General features: G+C 40.7%; 1 long non-coding RNA gene across 1 annotated transcript in view; it reads left to right on the top strand.

Annotated features, from left to right (window-relative positions):
- The first annotated feature begins 1,602 nt into the window (after window positions 1–1,602).
- The window catches only part of LOC144300804 (uncharacterized), a 66,121-nt gene continuing 45,987 nt past the window's right edge, over window positions 1,603–21,736 (top strand). The window contains exon 1 of the long non-coding RNA XR_013367586.1: window positions 1,603–1,733. This is a non-coding gene — a long non-coding RNA (uncharacterized LOC144300804). The remainder of the gene's footprint in view (window positions 1,734–21,736) is intronic.

Here is a 21,736-nt window from a genome sequence, read left to right as displayed (position 1 = left end):
AAGCAGGCTCCCCGTGGGGAGCCCGATGAGGGACTCGATCCCAGAACCTCAGGATCACGACCTGAGCCAAAGGCAGATGCTCAACCACTGAGCCACCCAAAAGCCCCTAGTCTGATCTTCTTAAGAAGTGCTAACTTATATATCTTTGCCATGGGCATTTGAAGTTGGTTGCAACTGGTTTCTGTACGTAGTATGGCAACCAGGACAGGCTAGATGATGCTGTAATAACAAACGATCTCCAAAAGGTAGCAGTTTTACCTGAGAAGGTTGATTTCCAGTCACGTGACATCCAGAAAGCGTCAGCTGGGTCTGCAGCTACAGCTTTGTCACTGCCATCACCCTGAAGTGCAGGCTGACAGGGCAGCTATCATGGAAAAGAGAAAAGAGAGAACGTGGTGAATTGTGTGCTGGCTCTTACCTTTCTCACATCAGTTTCCTTATGTTTCACTGGCTAAGGCAAGAAGTGACACAGTCAAGCCAGACTGCAGGGTGGCAGGAAAATAAAATATTTCCACAGAACAAGAAACTGGGTGATGGTACATACATAGGAATACAGTCCACTGGGGAGTTGAGCGGAAGTTTATATTCCTGAGTGTTGGGCCTGATTTGTGAAACCACATACATACGTACATACACACATACATATACACATACATACATGCATACATGCCTACATCGTATGGTGTATGTATGGTGTGTACTTGTGTGTATGAATCCAAGTCTGGATATAATTCACTCACATTCCCATGGCCCACAAGACCATTTTGGTGCTGTATATTTTCTTCTTTTTGTATATTTATATACAAAATATATATTATTTTTAAATTTTCACAATGAAACAAAATGTTATTTTGGGGTTTTAAAAGATTTATTTTTATTTTAGTGAGAGAGCAGTGGGGAGGGGGAGAGAGTCTCAAGCAAACCTGAGTGCAGAGCCTAACAGGGGGCTCGATTTCATGACCCTAAGATCATGACCTGAGCCAAAACTAAGAATGGGTCGCTTAACCGACTGAGCCACCCAGGTGCTCCTTATTTTGTTGTTTTAAAACAACTGGTTGAATATTTGAATTATAAACCCGATCTTTAGTTCTGTTATCCTGGAAAGTGAAACAGATGGGCCAGGGACTATAACAGAAAGGAGGGAAACTGAATGGGGAAAAATTAGAGAGGAAGGCAAACCATGAGAGACTCCTAACTCTGAGAAACAAACAAAGGGTTGCAGAAGGGGACGTGAGTGGGGGGATGGGGTAACCAGGTAACAACAGGCACTAAGGAGGGCACATGATGAGATGAGCATGGGGTGTTATACTATATGTTGCCAAATTGAATTTAAATATTTAACAAGAAAAAGAAGAAGAAACAGATGGGCCATGTGGTGGTCATTGGCGCTACTACTACCCAGGTGAATGAAGTAGACACCTTGCGTGGTCAACCATCTTTGAAATGGAGTCCTTCCTCACACAGGGCAATCAACACTTATGCGAGCTTGGTTTGAACCAGATCTCTTAACATAGTTTAAGCAACTGCTCTGGGAAACTGCCACTAATGTTTGCTCAGGCTTCAATGTTCTCATAACACACCAGAGCAACCAAACAAGTGTATCGAGGAGGAGTAAATAGGACAACAGCAAAGTGCTCTCTGGAGAAAGATGCTCACATAAACGGAGAGTGGCCGGCATGTTACTCACTCTTATTGCAATCTTTAGATTGCATCCTCAAGGTCCTTCCTGAACCGTAAGTGGAATGAATTTTAGAAATGCAATTTACATTAACTACCTTTTACTTATCTATGGATGACAAACTGGGCTCTTGATAAATTTTCTCCTGTGTGATGCACTGTATGCTAATTGACTGGCTGGGTTAGAGCTCCCTAGTAAAGAACGTATGTTTATGAGTGAAACTCAATCGTGGCTTATTTTCATAATGATATTTTATGATGATGCAGCTGGAGAGAAAAGGTCTGTGGCACTTAGAAGATGTATAGGAGGTACTAGAGATGCAATATGTTTCTGTCTTGTCACCCTGTATTTGTATAGCATATGCGCAGTGTAACAATAAAAAAAAAAATGAATTAAAGCTGATGAGAAACAAAATGAGGTAAAATGAGGCAAGGGGAAAATAAGAGTAAAAACATCATATGGTGCCGATACAAGGTTAGTCCACTGCACACATGCCTTGAAGTTCTGTAGGTCTGGGGTTGTAGGTATTTGGGCACCAGTGGGAAAAAGGAAACCCGCCTTTTTCGTGACATACAGTGAACAAAATATTTAAAAAACACAATAACAAGCGTGTAGGAATCAGTATATTTCTGGTAGAGAAAACACTAAGAACAGTCCCTCGTGGGCTTCCTTAGGCATCGCGTTTGTAACAAGGTTACAGTGTGAGCTGAGCGGCCAAGCTGCTTGGGTTCGAATCCAAGCTCTGAAGTTTACCCTCTGCGCTATCCTGGGCAAGGCTGCAGGAGCTCCTTTGGGCTCTTCTCCTCCTCACGGATTGGGAATAACAATGCTCACTTTATAGGATCCTTCTGAGGCTTATCTTAGGGAGTCTGTGAAAGAATTCAGCATTCCTAATAGCAGCTCAAATTTAGTGACTTTCTATCCTGATGTAAGTAAAACAATTTTCACAATAATGTCCCCATTGATCAAAATAACATGTTTCGAAGTGCATACATATAAAGCGATAGCATCAGGGATTTCAGCTCCGTAACTGCAGTGCTACGGAGGAGCTGGAGGATGGAACACACCCAGGGGCTGGGGAAGAAGGTTTGGGGTGTAAATGGGGAGTACATTTAGGACTAGCTGGCACTTCTCCTGAGTGCGTTACACTGGCTTTTGCACAAAACAAACAAACGAACAAAAACCAGGTTCTTTACCAGATAGGTTTGGAAAATTCTAGTATAGTAAATGGAAGGATTTTTCTTGACTTCTTGAATTCTCAGAGCTCTTTGTACTCTGTGGTGTATTCTGAATTTCCAGAGGGGGACGAAATATGCAGCATTTGCCAAACCTGATTGACTAAAGAATTCTCTCTTCACTGAACAGGACATCTTGTGCAATTTATGTCCCAAGAGACACACTTAGGAAACGCTGATTGAGGGAAGCAACAGAATTGCACTTCCTCTAGGCAATCGGTCATAAATATTGTTTCTATCAACTGAGTTTTTGAGTTTGAATTTAGAGTTTGAGGGCAGCTATGGTCTGACTTGAGTGAAATGTGTCATTTCTCAGCCTATTCGGAAGATGAGCTAGACATTCTCTGGTAAATATTGAAGGGACTGAAGGGGATATGCATTGACTAATTTATATCATTTCATTTAAAATTTTTTTAAGATTTTATTTATTTATTCATGAGAGACACACAGACAGAGAGAGGTGGAGATATGGACAGAGGGAGCCTGATACGGGACTCGATTCCAGGACACAGGATCATGCCCTGAACAGAAGGCACACTCTCAACCACTGAGCCACCCAGACGTCCCAATTTATATTATTTTAGACCAACAAACTGGTTTTGTTCAGATATGTAAGTCGCTTTGTTCCCCTGGGTGTTGGTTCTCTGGTATTTTGGTGGAGTCTACAAATCCTGGAGGTCACCCCATTCCTGCTTGAGTACTCATACTACTGACGCATAGCATGTAAGTTTATACCATCCATACATGCATATCCATGCTCATCTTAAAAAGTCCCAAATTCTAAAGTTTTCAAAGGAGAAAGGTAGAAAGGAAAATTTCCTTCTCATTGGGCCTGTAATTTCTCAGCCCATTTCTTTAACTGAATATATAAATATATAGTTTTTAAAAAAACAGCATCATATGGTATACGTATTTTTTATACCTGATTTCTGTATCTTAAAAAAAATCCTATGGATCTTTTCTTTGCCTCTTTCTTTCTTTGGATCATAGATAAAAAGAGGACCAGTATAACTATAACATGTAATTCATAAGGAAAACTTTTCATAGAGATATGAATCTGAGAGAATTCTGGGTTGAGGATTTGGGGGCTCTTAGAGGAAATGGGACCACCATAGTTCTTATGCTGGCAAAAAGCATGAAACGGCAGATTTTTAGGTGAGTTTGGGCAGTGAGGGGCACAATGAACATCTGTTATGAAAGTTCTTTTTTTTTAATGCATTGAGGGTCATGATTTAAAACAAACAAACACAGTTTATATAAATTATAAAATGATGCCCATCAAAGCCACACTGAAGTTGCTGTTCCCTGTTTGTGAGAATGCTCACAGTTTTTTAAGGCACTGGAACATTACAAACTTCCATGTTCTCTGGAAGTTAGTTAACATGTCAGACTTTACACAGGAGAGTGGAGGTCAGGAGTCTTGTGGGAAGCATCTTACCTCTTACTGGTCCAACGAGTCCCCTGAGATGCACAGGATGTTTACAGACACTTTCTGAGTTCATGCTTTGGGGCAGTAATAAACTTAAATTTTGCCTGGTTATTTCACCTGGTCCAAACATCAGGAGGTTTTGTCCTCCCTGATGCTGTGTGTGGCCAATCACATTTTCTGCTTTTCCAGCATCTCTCTGAAACTCACTGCCTGTCAGCCCTGATGAGCATTAACGAAGGCAATGACTTGTCATGTTTGAAGAGGTGCATGATATTCTACGGTTACTGCTAACTGGGGAAACGGATGACTTTTGTGCATGCCAGCTAATTGGTGTCAAATCACATCACCTACATTGCAGAGACAGGCACAAATCAGACAGGCAGAGGGTCAGCCCAGTCTCTGCCCCATCAGGACCCAGCTGGCATTTCAAAGCTGCTACTATTTTGCATTTAGGAACACCCCATCGTCATCCCCTGCTGCCTGTCCCACTCTAGAACCAAAACAAACTTTGCTTTATATTGCCTTAATCTTCAGGTCAAATAAATTTCAGGGACCCAAATAACTGAACCCATATAATTAGTGCAGATGACAAGATGCCTTCCCCTCCCCAGTAGTCAACTCTATAGGAAGGACTGTGCTGAATGGAGAGCTTATGACAAAGGTTAATTATGACAAGGCAACAGCTTTGCTCACAGGGAGCCCTTTCCCCGTGGTGTTTTGTTGTTGTTGTTTGGTGCCTTGATCCACATGCACTCACGCTACTCATGTCTTAACCTTACAAGGAAAGAGGGTAAGCAATTCACTTTGAAAGCAACCTTTCCCTTACAGAGAGCCCTGTGAAATTTCCATTTAGAACTCTTGGAAAAAATGTGACTTCTTATTGAAAAGAAAGAGAGAGAGAAAGAGAGTGTGGCCTCCAAGAAACAAACAAGTTCCACTCAAATTTTCAGAGCACCGTCCCAGGAGCCTTTGCCACTGCCCCTTTCTACCAGGAACACACTTTCTGTACCATCTGGGCTCTCTCCCCTGCTGCATGGCAACATTCGAAAATACTCCTTGCCATCTCCACCTTGTTGAAAGTCCCCTCTGCTATCCTCTCCTACAGCATTCTGTTCTGGTACTTTATAGCATGTGTCCTAATCTTTATTTATTTGTATTCATTAATTTTCTAACTGTATATGATATGTTTTCCCCACTAGAATTCAAGCCCCCTAAAGGGACAGGGATTTTGCTTCTATTGTCACTACTGATTTATCATGCCACCCACAGAGTGGGGGCTTGATTAAGTGAAGAGGAAGAAAGGAGGAAAGGAAGGAAGGACAATAGTAAAGAAAGGAGGAAGGGAGAGAAAGGAAAGCTGAAAGACAATGAGAAGGGAGGAAGTAGGAAGGAAGAGAAATGATCATGAAACACTTTTGGATATATATAGAAATCTAGGGATCCCTGGGTGGCGCAGCGGTTTGGCGCCTGCCTTTGGCCCAGGGTGCGATCCTGGAGACCTGGGATCGAATCCCACGTCGGGCTCCCGGTGCATGGAGCCTGCTTCTCCCTCTGCCTGTGTCTCTGCCTCTCTCTCTCTCTGTGACTACCATAAATTAAAAAAAAAAATAAAAATAAAAAAAATTTAAAAAAAATTATTGAAAAAAATCTATTGTATATATATATACCACCTTTTCTTTTTTAAGAATTTATTTATTTATTCATGAGACACACACACATACACACAGAGGCAGCGGCACAGGGAGAAGAAGGCTCCCTGCAAGGAGCCCATTGTGGGACTCAATCTCAGACCCCGGGATCACGCCCTGAGCCAAGGCAGGCGCTCAACCACTATACCACATTTTCTTTATCCATTCTTCAGTTGATGGACATTTGGACTATTTCCATAATCTGGTTATTGTAGGTAATGCTGCTATAAACATTGAGTGCATGTATCCTTTTGAATTTGTATTTTTATATTAAGTAAATATCTAGTAATACAATTGCTGGGTCGTAGGGTAGCTCTATTTTTAATTTTTTGAGGAGACTCCATACTGTTTTCCAGAGTGTCTGCACCAGTTTGCATTCCCACCAACAATGTAAGAGAGTTCCCCTTTCTCCATATCCTCACCAACACCTATTGTTTCTCACGTTGTGGCTTTTAGCCATTCTGACAGGTGTGAGGTGATATCTCATTGTTGTTTTGAATTGTATTTCCAGGATGATGAGTGATGTTGAGCATCTTTTCGTTTGTCTGTTAGCCATCCATATATCTTCTTTGGAAAAATGTTCCTTCTACCCATTTCTTAATTGGATTATTCATTTCGGGGGTATTGAGTTCTATAAGTTGGATACTAACTCTTTATCAGATGTCATTTACTTAGGTATAAAAAAGAAAATTTGGGGGGTATTGCCTGGGTGGCTCAGTTCATTAAATGTCTGCTTTTGGGGATCCCTGGGTGGTGCAGCGGCTTGGTGCCTGCCTTTGGCCCAGGGCGCGATCCTGGAGACCCGGGATCGAGTCCCACGTTGGGCTCCCGGTGCATGGAGCCTGCTTCTCCCTCTGCCTATGTCTCTGCCTCTTTCTCTCTCTCTCTCTGTGTGTGACTATCATAAATAAATAAAATTTTTTTAAAAATAAATAAAAAAATAAATGTCTGCTTTTGTCTCAGATCATGATCTTGGAGTCCCAGGATCCTGCCCCGCATCAGGCTCCATGCTCAGCAGAGACTGTTTCTCCCTCTCCCTATGCTCCTCCCCCACTCATGTGCACACAGTCTGTCTCACTCTCTCTCCTTCCCTCTCTCATTATAAATAAATAAAATCTTTTCAAAAAGAGATAGAAAATTTGGCTGATAAAAAAAAAGAATGAAATACTGTCATTTGCAATGACATGGCTAAAGCTAGAGAGTAACATGTTAAGCACAATAGTCACAGAAAAATACCATATGACTTCACTCATATGTGGAATTTAAGAAACAAAACAAGTGAGCATGGGGAAAAAAGAAAGAGAGAGACAAACCAAGAAACAAGTTCTTAACTACGGAGAACACAGTGATGATTACCAGAGAAGAGGTGGGTGGGCATGAGTTAAATAGATGATGGGGATTAAGGAGTGCACTTGTCACGATGAGCACGCGGTGTTGTATGGAAGTGTTGAATCACTAAACTGTATACCTGAAACTAATACTGCATTGTATGATAACTAATTGGAACTGAAAAGAAAACTTTTAAAAAAAGATATAGAGAGATCTACAAGAGGAAATTTAGTATAAGAATTGGCTTGCATGATTATATGTTAGAGACTAGGAAGTTCCACAATTTGCCCTGCATGACCTGGAGAACCAGAAAAGCTGGTAGCATAATTTAGTCCACATCCAAAGGCCTGAAAACCAGGGGAGTTGATGGTATGTATAGTCCCAATCTCAGTCTGAAGGTCCAAGAATCAGGAGCACCAATGTCCAAGGGCAGGAGAAGATAGATGTCTCCTCTCAAGCAAAAAGAGCAAACTTGCTTTCCTTTACCTTTTTATCCTATTCAGTCCTTCAACAGATTAGATGATGACTACCCTGCTTTGATGAGAGCAATCTTCTTTACTCAGTAATCTTTACTCAGTCTACTGATTCAAACGCTAATCTCTTCCAGAAACACCCTCACATACACACACAGAAATAATGTTTACCATCTCTCTGGGCATACTTCATCCCGGTCAGGTTGACGCATCAAGTTAGCCATCGTATCCGATGTGAATAAAATCTCAGGACCACCTATACGTCTGCTAGGGGCTGACTTGTCTGCTGTCATCTGGCTGAATATTCTGTCTTAATCTGGTTTTGGATTATGGGATTAATGGCAACTGTTCGCACTGTTAAGCTTGAGAGTGGAAAATTTCTGAGCTTCCTTTTATTGTTCATGCATTTGTCATCCCTTATATATATAACAGAGGAAAAAGTCAGCTGTGGGATTTAGAGTGGGAGCATTCAGCATGGGAGGTCTTGGCAGGCAGTCATGTGTGTACTGAAAGTGTGGAGAGGGGTGACAGAAAATCAGGCATCTCTTTCCAAGCAGCAGATTCTAACTTTTATTCTAAATTCACCCCTCTTGCTTCATGGCCCGCTGTGTCAGGTTGGCTGCCGGTTTTAAACACCAGTTTAATTAATTTAGTCAGAGATTTACAAGAAGAAAAATGAAAGAGAACTAAGCCAAGTGCTTAACTTTAATTCAAAATGAATTACTTGATTTCTTTTAAGGAGAAGCTCCTTAAGCTTCACAGAAGCAGTGGCAACTCTTTTCAAAGATACATCTTAATAGGTGGTTATTTCCATGTGACTTTTAGAAGTTGCTGTTCCTCCAGTATCAGCCTAAAAAGTTTGCATGAGCACTTTTTGTTTTGTATTGTTTTGTAACTGCTGTGGGAGGGGAATTAAGTGCTTCAGGGAAATACTAAAACCCCTGCTCTAACAAAATATTACCTTAAAGGATGATGCAGTGTAGTATGATTTCTGCATTTGAGATGCTAAAAGGTGTTGAGATTAGAGCCCATTGTGGTCACCTAAAGGGCTGGTCTGAAAGGTCCTGACAAATTTACTCTTTTGAGATGCTCTGGAGATGTTATGCTGTGTGTGGCATGTGAGACTTGCTTAAGGAACTTATTAAAATGTAGATACTGGATCCCAACCTGGGGGATTTAATCTAGTATGTAAGGAATAAAGCCCAGGAATTTTTATTTTTCAATATTACAGGATACTGTGATATGATTAGTGGTTTAGAAACACTGCTTTGGGGGATTGGAAAATAAACAACAACAACAACAACAACAAAAGAAAATTTAAAAACCAGTATGACATAATCTCCGTTGTGTATAAATCTAATAAGTGAATCACTGCAATCGCCATTGAAACAGCCACAGTACCCTGGTGGCTCAGCAGTTTAGCACCTTCCTTCAGCCCAGGGCGCAATTCTGAAGACCTTGGATCGAGTCCCACATCAGGCTCCCTACATGGAGCCTGCTTCTCCCTCTGCCTGTGTCTCTGCCTCTTTCTCTCTCTCTCTCTCTCATAAATAAATACAATCTTTAAAAAGAAAAAAAAAAAAAAAACAGCCCCCGATTAGGCAAATGCTCAATTAGTTGGATGTGATGTACTGCTTAAGACCCTACAAGGCTCCCTGAATCTTTCAAGATCCCCTTCAAATGTCTTTTCTCAACATTCAAGACTTGTCATGCCTTAGAACAATACCAGGGGAAGAGAGCTTGTTAAAGATGTAGATTACTGGGCCCAGGGAATCAGATTTCTTGCTTCCCCCGCCCCCCAGGATTCCGTCCCTTAGTAAGTTTCCAGGTTGATTTAGTTGTGTAGCAATATTTGAGACCTTCTATTTAAGATTTTCTCCAGCCTGTTTCCCACCCCTGGTTGCATTCCCTGTGGCATTAACTTGGACCTACTTAAAATTCCCTCAATACATTTTTTTCCAAGTGTTCTGGGATTTCCCACCATATCTTCCACCCAGGTAACACTTGGTATCTCTATGAAACTTAACTGAGGCCTCTTAACCTTCCAGCAAGCCTCTTGTTCTCCTAGCCTGAAAGCCCCGCATCTGTTCTGTGCTCTTACAGCATTCTCTTCATATCTCCAGCTAAAATCTAACTTACTGAATAGCCATTGTCAATTTCCTTAAAATTCTATGAGACCTGAAAGCATGTCTCATTCAACATATTCTATATCATCAGTGATCAACACAGGGCTTGAATACATGTATGAACACTTGATCTAATGCTGCTGAATGAAAGAGCTAGAAGAATAATGCAGAATGGTTAACAAACAGGTGGGCATAGAAAGTTGTAGTTTTATCTATACAACTTCAAAATATCCTTGATTGGAAAAGTTTTTATAGGGTTGAGTTACTCTGGGGTTGTTGCCTGGAAGAGGTGCATATGGAGCTTTGCCTTGACCAGGGGATATGGTTAGAATAAAGGGACCAGTTGATATAATCTGTGGGAGAAAGTTTGAACTCAGTATGAATAGAATAAAGAAAAGAATGAGGACTACAGACTCAAAGGTCTGGAAGGAGATTTTATTTAGATGTGGGGGCTAAGAATGCTTATTTGCCTTATGGTTCTTAGTTTTAGCTCTGAGAATGTCACCTGAAGATTAGCTTTATCTGTGTAGCCTTTGCTCACTTGGTATTTCATGTGGACCCTATGATTCTTTGCCCCCATGGACAGAAATCAGTGACAATGATCTATCATCCTATAAATTTTTCTTTTTACTCTTACTCGCCTTGAGGTAATTCAGCTCCCTGATTTACAGCTTGTTTTTTTCTATCGAATGTCAGTAAGATGTCAGACGATGAAGATTTCAGTTTGTTTATTTTGTAAAGAAAGCAAATGTCTTGATATAGAAAAACAAGAGGGAGATTGAGAGAGAGAAGAATGGGAGAGGTAGAGATAAAAACAATGAGAAAAAGAAAAGTTTGACAGACTCTTGGCATATTTATTTCAAGCATGTTTATTTCTTAAAGAAAATTGAGCTAGAGGTGGATGTATCATATTCACTTTCCCTTCAGAAGCCATAAGCTTTGAGAAGTTTTGAGATGAATAGAAGTTTTCAAAGAAAGAAAACAGGAATGTATGTTGAAGAGGGTAAAGTGGATTAACAGGCAGACCCACAATTTATAGGTAGATGGCTTTGCATTTTCTAATTGCTTGTATAAAAGTCAAAAGATTTATATGAGCTGAAGAGAAACCATATTTTTCTAATTGTTTTTGTAGCCAACAATCTTTGGTTATAAGCTCACTTACATTGTCAGGGCTCTTCTATCAGCCCCTGGAACTCCTGCATATCATCACTTTTTTCTTGTGTACAGGAACCCTTGCCAGGCTCTCTCTATCCAAGACCTTCTTCATACCCAGGATTCAATCCACTTACAGGTCATACCATTTCAGGTGGCATTTGGGGGCCTCCCCATGGCCTTCAGATTAAATTAAGTCTAGAGAAATTGAGATTTTTGTGGGCCAAAAACATTGAACTTCATCATTTCAGAAGACAAAGAAAAAAAACATGAGATAACTCATCTCAAGCAGATGATCCTTGAACTTCTGTAATATTGGAAGACCAGCTGGCTTGTAGAATAGAAGTATAGTAAATAATTGTTAATATTCTTCCTTTTTCAGCCTCCCAGATCTTGTTTCTAGTCTGTCATCCCTCTGTTCATCTAGATCTGAAACCTAGAAATCAACTTGAACATTCATCCCATCTATCCAATTTGTCACTCAGTTTTGTCCCTCTGAGCTCCTCCATAGCTCTCCAGTTCAGGTCCCTTTCCTATTGCTGTTCTTCTTCCCTATGCAATTTCACTGAGCTCGGTGCAGCCACCCTCCCGCAGTTCTCTCTGCCCTCCTTTCCCCTACCTCTGAGTTCATTCTTCCTAGTGTTCTTAGATTTATGTCTACTAATATAGGCATAGGATTATGTTATAGCTTTTAATAGTTTCCATCTCTTTCCTCCCATTCCTTCCTCTTCACCCCCAGGACTTCTAACAGATCCTAGTCAATGTCAGGCAGTCTTACCTGAAAAATTTTCCTCATGCTGTTAATGGTTATTTGTACCATACATATCATCTGTTTTTACTTGCCCAACCCCTAAGCATTCTGCAAGATTTAGCTCCTCCAGGAATCCTTGGAGATAACACCTCCTCTGATTTGCCTACATTTGTGCTCCAAGAACACCCTGAGCATAAGGAGATTCAGTAATTACCACACCAAATTAGAACTGCATTTTGTGGTGTTGTGTTGTGTTTTGTTTGGTCTGTTTCCTTCACTAACTACAAGTTCCTTACAGACATGTCTTTCACCTCTGCATCCCCAGTGACTAATATAATAACAGGTCATTTGCAGAGCATTGCCTACTATCCTTTCAGAAATCATATAGGCTTCATTGTATGCGATTCTGGTATGTCTGATCTTGGACCATTTAAATCTAGTGATAGGCATAAAACCAGATCATGTTAATGAGAAGCCTCCCCCAAACTGTTTTGAGAAGGTTTGGGAAAATACATTCTCTTCTTCTAGAGTCCAAAGCTCTAAGAACACCTGAGCTGAACATCCCATGTTTATTTTCCTTTTCTGAATGGAGAAAATTATCTTTAATAAGACTGAGGCCAATGCTCCAAATCAAGCAGAGCCTGCAGCCACAAAGAGGGATGGAATTGAGACAGATAGAGAAAAGGTTATTTTGACCCTCTCTCCAACATCCTGGTTGCAGCTATATATGAGATTTTTCCATAGCCCGAATTTCAGCTATGTGAACAAATAAATAACTAGAAGTACTGTCACTTGATAACAAAAGAAATGAAGTGATCAATTAATGCTTATTGAATGGAGAAGTAAAACAAAATCTTCCACAAGATAAAGGAAGGGGAACAAGTTAAGGATGAGGGAATCAGAAGATATACAGCAGTGAATTAAGAGAATACTTATCCTAGAATAGATTGTTTTTTAAAAACTTTATTTATTTATGTATTTATTTATGCATTATTTGAGAGAGAGAGAGAGAGAGCACATGTATGAGAGAGAGTGAAAGAGTGAGCATAAACAGGGGGTGGCAGGGAGAGAGAGAAGCAGACACCCCACTGAACAGGGAGCCCCTCACAGGGCTTGGTCCCAGGACCCTAGGGTCTTGACCTGAGCTGAAGGCAGATGCTTAACCTGACTGAGCCACTCAGAGACCCCAACTTGCCTGATAATAGCTTGTAATATAGGCAGGAAGATGGTGAATACACTGAAGGAAAAAACACGTATAAATTAGTAGATTATGGACTGAGGACTCTTGTTGAAGAGACCGAGAGCAATCTGAGTGGCATGAGGATTTAGGCATAGATATACTGCTTATAGACTGACAGGTCAATGATTTCTCTGAAAGGAGGAAAATCAGAATTTAACATCATAAAATGCATTTTGTTAATTTATCTTATGGTTCCACTTTTAACTGAGGGTTAAATTTTCAGTATCTCTGTAGAATTGTATCCTGACAGATATATATTCAGAGTTGTACTTGCGGTCAAAGAACAAAATGATGAAACCCACCAGGAATGGGTTCAGAATACAGTGAGCCTGACCGGGTCCCATTTGTCATGGTGAGTGAAATGTTGTAAACAGACATTACACTCAGAAGCTAACTTCAGCTTCTGACCCTCTGTGACTGCAAACAGCCAAAGGAAGTTCACAGCTAGAATGAAAGGGGACAGCAGCAGACATGGCAACTGCATCCCCTGTCTGCCCTTCACATGGCAATTCTGGGAACTCATATCCATTTCCTGACTCTGTCGGCTTACATTTGCACACACAAAGGATAGAAAAACCCCTTCCCCCTCTAAATAGGGATGGTAATAAATAATAAAAATGAGTTGGTTCTAGGCAGGTGCCTATTCTGTATGTGGAAGTCAGTCAGAAGTCTTAAGACAGGGATATGAAACATGCTTACGTATCACACGGGGTGCACACACTTACCATGAATCATTTGGTTAAAAAGCTAGTTATAAGAATGGCAGAAATAAATATCTTTTCTACTAAGAACCAAGCAAGCAAGAAGGGAGAAACTGGGGAGCAAAACAAGTAGGTAGTTCCAGAGGTAAATAGCCAATTATTTCACTTTTTTGTTAAATATTTTTATTTACTTACTTCAGAGAGAGAGTGTGTGCATGCACACAAGCTGGCAGAGGGGCAGAGCGAGGAGAAACAGACGCCCTACTGAGCAGGGAACTCAATGCAGGACTTCATCCCCGGATCCTGGGATCATGACCTGAGCCAAAGGCAGACTCAACTGACTGAGCAATCCAGGTGCCCCTATTTCACTTTTTGAGATCATAAAATGTTAACCACTTCATCATCAGTTTCAAACTATACAGTAAAGAATGTAAACATTTATTTAAAAAGAAAGTAAAATATTTTTTCTAATGTGTGACCAACTAAGGAAGACGATAGAAAACAGGGTTGAGTTGAGAAAGAAGATCAAGCAAAGAAACAATCTTGAAGTTTTTCAAAATTTTAAGTGACAGAGGTCAGATAGTACTCAATATCTAATACTAGTATAATGTTGCCTGTTTATTGTAGAGGGAAAGCAAACAAAGAACAAAAACTACTACTTCAACTAACAAAGTAAAAATAGATGAAATTTTAGCATACAAAAAGAACAGATGTTGACAAAACTTATTTTAAACATATTTTAACTTTTCTCTGAATTTAAAATATCCAAAAATGTTTAATTAATTTTTTCAGACTTCCAAAGAGGGACAAAGTATTTTCCCATTCTGTGAAGTTTTCTAAAGTACGCACAGCTGTGGAAAAAAAAGTTCTATTTCCATAGGGCAGCCATCTCATGTTTTAGATTTTTTAGGATCTTAGTGCTAAAGACTTGTTTCATTATTATAATCATCTGTGGGCATAAATGGTTTCACGCAGTTGACCATTGTCCAAATGATAGAATTACAATGTTGATAATTGTTTTGTAAAGCAAGGGCAGTTGTGGTGGTGTGGTGTGATATTGGAAATCCCCTACTGTTATCCAAGCAGCGTCAAGTCAGATCTTAACAAATTCTTTCTATAATGAGGTACAATCCTTATTGGTTTGCAGACAATTCTTCATAAAGAATCCTTTTATTTTGCATAACTTTGGAGAACTCTATGTCACCCTTCTTTAGGGAAATCAGGTTTGGAAATTTACTCCTAAATTGAGAGGGAAAACTCCTGGATATTTTACTTTAAGAGATCTCAGTGCCTGGGGAGTCCATCTGTCTCAGCAGTGGCTTACTTTTAGTAAAGCTTCACTCCTCCTAGGAAGTTGCTGTGTCTCTTCATGAGACAGTAGACAAAGTCTTTTTAAAAAATGTCACAGTGTGCATATCATTCCTCTTACATTGGCGCCTCCTATCTGCCAGCAAGTTAAACTGAAGTCTAAATCCCACCCATCTGACCTTATTATTGGTAACGTCCCCCTGTGAGGATTTGTTTCTATTCACTGCCTCATTAACATGTCCAAGTCCCCTCCAACCTTGCTATCATTTCCTGCCCTGGAACATCCTTTCATCTCTCTGCCTATCTAATTCCTATACCTATAATTTAATTCTCCATTAATGACTTTCCAAACTGCCTAAGTCAATGGTGACTGTTAACTCACATCATGGAAATGCTTAGCATATAATTATTTTTTTTTATAATAATGTGTTTAAGTGTCTCTGAATTTATCATTTAGAAATTCAAGAGCAGGGGCCAAGCCATAGAGATCTTCCCCAGCTTTCAAAGAATTATGTGTTAGGCAAATACTAAAACGATCAGGAAATATTTAAAAGCTTTGTGTGTATAGTATATTTATGTAGGATGTATGTGGGGGTGGAGAGCATAAACTCTCTCTGCAACCTTAAATATTTTAAGTCATTGACAGTTCTGAGTGACAGCTAGAAGTATCACAGAGAACACTTGCCAGATGTAAAAGCTGAATTACATTACTTTGTTGGTATAGTTACAAGGCACAGGATAATCATTAGAAATCACTGCAATGTGTAATTTCTGTATGTGCATACACATAAGTACACATTGTCTAGCATTGCGGGTAGTTTGCATCCTGCTTTTGTTCCATTGGTGTGTGTACTTTGCTCTCTAGGAAGCCTGGAGGACAAAATGTTACCACTAATTTGCTAACATTATTGTGATTTATGTTGCAATACAGAGAGTGAGAACAACCTTCAGAGTGTTACAAAATTTCATCATTTATACAATAGGTGTTCTAATAACCAGAGATGCTCAAGTTTAAATGACCAGAGCCATAACCTGAAGGCAGCACCTTTCCAATGGCATATCTCTGATATGGATGGAGCCTCTCCTTCACCACATAAATGGACACTTACCATGCCCCAAACTTCTCAATTTACTATCAGTTCAACCCAATGGGGGCTGAGTAACTGGGTTACCCTTCAAAAGTCCCTGTCATTTTAAAATGTTGTTGCCTGTATGAATAATCACAATAAATGTGCCTTAATAATTAATTTGCATCCATTTAACATAAAATTATGCCATTAAACCTAAATTAAATGTCTAGCTCAGGATCTTAAGGGAGCTTATTACCACCCCCTCCCCATGCAAAATCCCCTTTCAATTAGAAGTCTTTGCTGCAGTAATTGTAATAATAATTGCACCAACCGGCTTACATTTCTCTCTTATCATCCTGAACATGTCTCTCATCTTGGCACTGTAGGAAATCTTTGTTTTGGCAGGATATTAGTGAAGCGTGTTGTAGTTAACACTAATTAATTCATGTTGGTCTCTTCACAATCTAATGAAACAAAATTAAACCTGTAGTTTGTTCATTTGGTTCATATTTTCCAAATGAGACACCTAATGGAGATTTTGTAAAGGGCATGTCAACTGTACATAGCTAGCCTCTTTGTGATTTCTTTTAGCTTTCCAAAGGGAAAACCTTGGATATGCCAATAATAATGATAATGATTATATCAGAAAAAAGGAATGAGTTGCCATGGAGTGGATGAAGATTTTTCAAAACCAATTTTTAGCTATGAATTTTTATAACCAGGCAGCAGCTTCTCCTTATAATTGATGTTCAAGAATGAAATTAAAGAGCTAAAACTGTCCAAGGCTTCCTTGCTTCTATAACATAGGAAGGCTTAGATCTGCACTTCCAAAATAGTTTTAAAAATTCAATAATTATTTAAGTAATTATTTTTTTTGGCTTTTGTTATGAGAATCTACAAAATTAATACCCTTTTGGACATCATGGGGGTGAGGCTTTCCATATTCACTTTTTCATTTGCTTGATTTTTCATTTTTCTTTGGTTAATGAAGAACTTCCTTAGAAATACCAATAGTAAAGTTGGTTATAATTTCAGATATTTACACATTAGATCCTGCAAAATATAGCCAAAAGGCAATTTAAAGAAGATTCACTTATTTTTTTACTAATATATTCTCAGCAAGCCTAATCATATATATACTCTGGAAACTACTCTGATATTGGTCAAGTTACTTTCTGGCTATGTTTCTATCTCTCTCTCTTAAAAACTGAGCATGGTCTATATAACCTTTCCAGACTAAAAATGTGAAAGTACGTGATTCAAAATGCAGCCAAACAGTAAGCAGCCAAAAATTTATTCAGAGGAAAATTCATAGTCCTATAATTTTAGCACTTGATTCTTAAAAAAGTAATAATAGTTAATACTTACGTTACTTACTATATGCTATGCACTATATAAATGTTTTACAGATAGGATCTCCTTTAGAAAAGGAGACTATAGCTGCCTCCTTGGCTAAACCAGAAGCCCAAGCACTATGCTAATGTAGTGAATCCAGAAGAAAGAAAGATGGAAAGGGACTAACATCTAAGATGATAAGAAAATACCCAAACCCAACCAAATCTTGTACATTTTGAGGCCTTGCACCACAGAAAGTACAAAAATACATATAAGACTATCTCTACCATCAAAAGGCTTTCCAAAGTAGCAGAGATAGTGTGTAATTATTGATGGGTTTCTAGAAATAATAAAGACACATAAGTTGTGTAGAGAGCTCAGAATGTTACCTGGGTATAACCTATCACCTGCAGTCCAGCACAGTTCTCTGAATTCTCTATAGTGAGCACTCTATTTTGTTTAATGTCATGACACGGGCAGCCTGGCGGCCCAGCAGTTTAGTGCCACCTTCAGCCCAGGGCCTGATCCTGGGACCTGGGATCGAGTCCTACATTGGACTCCCTGCATGGAGCCTGCTTCTCCCTCTGCCTGTGTCTCTGCCTCTCTCTCTCTCTCTCTCTCTCTCTGTGTGTGTCTCTCATGAATAAATAAATAAAATCTTAAAAAAAAATGTCATGACATTGTTCTCCTCCCACAATTAAAGTAGAAAAACACAAAGTTCTTTTCAGGTCCTCTCTTTCCCTAGACTCCCATGTCCCATCAGTCATCAAGGGCTTTGTTTGTACAGAACCTTTAACTTTTCAAATCATAATTCTTGACTTCTACTCTGTTTTGATCTCAAGACTTTCTCGCAAACAGAGAGCCATTATTGCTATTGTCATTTAACTGCTGCTTAAAAAAGAAAGGCTCCAAAATGTGGACTGGTTTGTGTCATATCATATGTGATAGTATTATATCAAAAAATTGGGATCCAGGGCAGCCCAGATGGCTCAGCCGTTTAGCGTTGCCTTCAGCCCAGGACAAGATCCTGGAGACCCGGGATCAAGTCCCACGTCAGGCTTCCTGCATGGAGCCTGCCTCTCTCTGCCTGTGTCTCTACCTCTCTCTCTCTCTCTTTCTCTGTCTCTCATAAATAAATAAAATCTTAAAAAAAAAGGAACTTAAAAAAAATTGGGATCCAGTATAAAAACTCATTATGCATGGCCTGAGCAAGTATCTATACCTCTTACTTCTCCCATCTGCTAACCTGTAATTCCTCACCTTCCCAGGATTCTGTTTAGATCTTCAGGTCCCCCAAGTATAGAGAAGAGTATGCAACCATCTGTAATTCAAAACAAAAATAAAACCAAACCATAAAATAAACTGAAACAAGGACAATGTAGACCTAAGCTTCCCCAGGACAATTTTGACATTTGAAAGTATTAATGATCATATTGTTTCCATTTTTTCTTCATTTAATTGGTATTCCTGCATTACTGGTGTTGTAAGTACATGCTAATCTTCTTATCAATGAAACTATTAATTATACCACTACCTTTACATAGGATGCCTTTGTACTAGGAAAAAAAGTTATACATATCGTATATGCATGTATCATATATAAATATATAATTATATTTATATTGTAAATGTAAGTATAATTTACACATGTGTAATATAGTTTCTATACATGTTATATAGTTTATATAGTTAATAGTTTCCACTCCTATTACTTTCTTTCTGTCTCTTCTACTGTCTTTATCTTCCCTCCCTCTCTCTCTCCTTTTCTCTTTCTCTAGCACACACACACACACACACACACACACACACCATTCACACAAACACAAAAGTAGCTTGCAATTTTTCTGGCATGTTTTACCAAATTCTCGGATGGCATTTTCAAAGCCACAGAATTCCTTTTTCATTACCCATGTTATATATGCCATGTATGTTAAGAAAGAGCCCTAAATTTCCAGACAAAGAAGCCTGAGGTAGCTGGGCTTTCCTAAGCAGAAAAGCTCCACTTGAGGTTGGTCTAATTTAATATTTACATTGCCTACTCTAGAAGGCCTTTCTTTTCATGTAAAGACTGAAAAGATTTGGAGATTCCAGTCTCAGTTGCTTTATCAACTAGTTGCTATTAATTTCCAGAAAGAAGATAGTAAGTAGCTAGTTCCCAAGATTCAGCAGTTCTTCACTGAATGCCTTGGGTGCCCAGCACTATGCTGAGCATTTTGATAGATGAGTAAGACAGGCAAGGGCTCTCTTACTCATTCAAAGGAATTACAGTCTAGTCATGGAAACCAGATTTCAACAAAATGAAAGCAACAATAGGAAGAAGCAATTAAAATGTAATCAAATGCTACATTTTAATTATTTAGACAATTTTTTGTAGTATGAGTTCAGAGAAAGAAGATGCTAAGGATGATAGCCATCAAGGAAACCTTCCAGAAGGACTTCAGCAAAGGCAGCTATACTCACTTCAATTCCTGTATGGTACATCACCATTGCAACCAATCAGATATTTTTAAGTACAATTAATGCAAGTATCTATTTATATAAGGTACTGTGTACAACCTATTTGACCACCATCATTGCAGAATCAGTATTTCTTAGTCCTATTAAGCAAATAGCAATATAACTATGCAGTTATACCAGGCCATCAAAGAGGAGCCTGTACAAACAGGGACTCCAGGCCAGGTTTATATGAGACCCATAACGGACCTCATATATGGCCAGCAGGGGTCTCACTTCCCTGGTGAACTAGCTTCTTAGTCACTGCTCAGGTCTCCATGTATTTGCTGGGCCAGAAAAAAATGAGAAACACCAGGCTGGCTGCACCTCATAGAATGAACTCAGTCTTCCTCAAGGTCTCTGGTAGCCCATTGCCTAAGTAATTGCTGGAACAGGAGTCTGGGAAACCCACTGCAGAGAGAAACTGATTTAAGATTCTATTCTGCTAGTGATACTAATTTTACCTATCCATGGAACCCAATTCAGCTTGACCAGTTTGTTAGTGCACCCCTTAGTGACCCAGGTATCATCTCATTGGCGACTTCTCTTTGATCCTCTCTGCTTGTCCTACACTTGTAAACAGGATGGCTCTTCTCTGGATCCATCTCTCTCTTCTGTCTCCTCACAGATGCTTGCTTCCCTCATTAGGACAATGATTTAAGGGGGGGAGGAGCAAGATGGCGGAGGAGTAGGGTCTCCAAATCACCTGTCTCCACCAAACTACCTAGAAAACCTTCAAATTATCCTGAAAATCTATGAATTCGGCCTGAGATTTAAAGAGAGACCAGCTGGAATGCAACAGTGAGAAGAGTTCGCGCTTCTATCAAGGTAGGAAGACGGGAAAAAGGAATAAAGGAACAAAGGCCTCCAAGGGGGAGGGGCCCCGCGAGGAGCCGGGCTGAGGCCGGGGCGAGTGTCCCCAGGACAGGAGAGCCCCGTCCCGGAGGAGCAGGAGCTGCACCGACCTTCCCGGGCGGAAAGGGGCTCGCGGGGAGGTGGAGCAGGACCCGGGAGTGCGGGGATGCCCTCGGGCTCCCGGGGACACTAACTGACACCTGCGCCCCGGGAGAGTGCGCCGAGCTCCCTAAGGGCTGCAGCGCGGGCGGCGGGACCCGGAGCAGCTGAAGGGGCTCGGGGGCGGCTCCGCGGAGGGGGCTGCGGGGGGGGGAGCAGCTCGGCCCGGCTCGGGCAGAGGAAGAGGCTCCGTGCGGAGGGGCCTGCGCGGTTCCAGGAGCAGCTCGGAGGGGCTCGGGCGGCGGCTCCGCGGAGGGGGCTGCGCGGCCCGGGAGCGCGAATCCACCAGCACAGGCTCCGGAGCACAGGGCGCCGGGACACAGCCCAGGATCCCGCCTCCCCCGGGACAGGCAGAGGCCGGGAGGGCCCAGGACAGCGAGGACGCTCCTGCCCCAGCTGAGCAGATCAGCGGCCCCGCCCCGGAGCCTCCAGGCCCTGCAGACGGAGTTCCTGCCGGAGCTGAATCCAGGTTTCCAGAGCTGCCCCGCCACTGGGGCTGTTGCTCCTGCGGCCTCACGGGGTAAACAACCCCCACCGAGCCCTGCACCAGGCAGGGGCACAGCAGCTCCCCCAAGTGCTAACACCTGAAAATCAGCACAACAGGCCCCTCCCCCAGAACACCAGCTAGACTGACAACTTCCAGGAGAAGCCAAGGGTCTTAAAGAACACAGAATCAGAAGATACTCCCCGGTGGTTCTTTTTTTTTGTTTTGTT

This window comes from Canis aureus, chromosome 29 (assembly GCF_053574225.1).
Source record: "Canis aureus isolate CA01 chromosome 29, VMU_Caureus_v.1.0, whole genome shotgun sequence".
NCBI classification, from domain to species: Eukaryota; Metazoa; Chordata; class Mammalia; order Carnivora; family Canidae; genus Canis; species Canis aureus.
Note: the sequence above shows the minus strand (reverse complement) of the source record. Positions and strands in the feature narration are given on the sequence as shown.